This window comes from Ceratosolen solmsi, unplaced genomic scaffold (assembly GCF_000503995.2).
Source record: "Ceratosolen solmsi marchali unplaced genomic scaffold, CerSol_1.0 scaffold6, whole genome shotgun sequence".
Taxonomy (NCBI): Eukaryota; Metazoa; Arthropoda; class Insecta; order Hymenoptera; family Agaonidae; genus Ceratosolen; species Ceratosolen solmsi.
Window position 1 is genome coordinate 16,693,754 of NW_011948414.1, and position 1,393 is coordinate 16,695,146.

The following is a 1,393-nucleotide window of genomic DNA, read 5'->3' on the forward strand; positions in this document are numbered from 1 at the left end:
ATTATTATTATTGTTGTTATTATTATTATTATTATTATTATTATTATTATTATTATTAAACAGGATATAAGGTTTTGTCTTCCCTTCCTTGTCTTTTATCGCGTGATAAGCTACTTACACAACGTACGTACATATAAATCTCAAGTCTCACTTTCGCAACGAATTTCTCCAATTCTGAATCGTGTTTTCACAAATCTAAACTCATATTCCTTCCAAACAAATTATAATTAATGCCTTTATATATCTTGATTTTTATTTTGTATTCGCTCGTTTGTTTTTCATTCCTCTATTTATATATCTTTCGCGCATTGTGTTTTTTAATGACATACTTAAGCAGATTCGAGAGTTAATTGAAATTATCAATTTTCTATAAAGCAAATTAATTCTATAAAGCAAGTTAAAATCGAAATCTCCTTTTTAATGAATTGTCAGCTTATTATAGGAATAAATTTCTGTAGAATAAAAGTAACTATATACAGTGGGTTATAAATAGAACATTAAACATTATTATTAAATTAGTACAGCAGTCGATACAATTCTTGAGAAATCAATAAAACTGTGAAAATGTATGATAAATTCTGTAATACTACATTCCTTATAAAATAGTAATAGGCTTTTGTCGAAAATTTTCATATAATTGTAAATATTTAACCAACGTGATTAAATAAAGTTTATTTGAGAAATTCTTTTATAATAATATGCTAATGAATACACAATTCATTTGTTATTAAATTATATAATAGAAATTTTGAATAAAAGTACTAAGCATTTTTAACGAGCATTACATTTAAAATCTTACTAATTGTACTCGTAAATTACTTGAATTTATTACTTGTATTATCTCACACAACTATTTTATAACTACATTGTGTAAGTGTATATATAACTTATTATACTACATTTCATTAAAATATATATGTAATGTAAATAATTAAAAAAAAAAAAAATTTCTTTATTGAACATAAATTTGAAGCCTTCATAAATTTTTACAGAAGGCAAAAACTTTGATAATAAGATGTAAAATGAAAGTAATTGAATTCATGTACATGGTGAGTAAAAACTTTAGAATCACTCAACTGTGATAATACATGTATGCAAAACTACAATTTATATTCTTTTGTGATTAAATTAAAATATCAAGTATTTAATATTCTAGTTGATTTATTTATCAGTCGATTGACAAACAATAATAAATCAACCGAAATCCAACATAGACAGAAGGGAAGAAAAACTTTAGATAAGAAATCGATTGTTCTTGAACTGTCTTGAACATATCAACAGTTCATTTCCCTTTTCTTCCGTATATTTCTTACTCCAATTCATCTCTATCGTGCATTTCTAAATCGGATCCTGTTCTTGTCAATCTCGTTATTTTACGTGCATATAATTATAT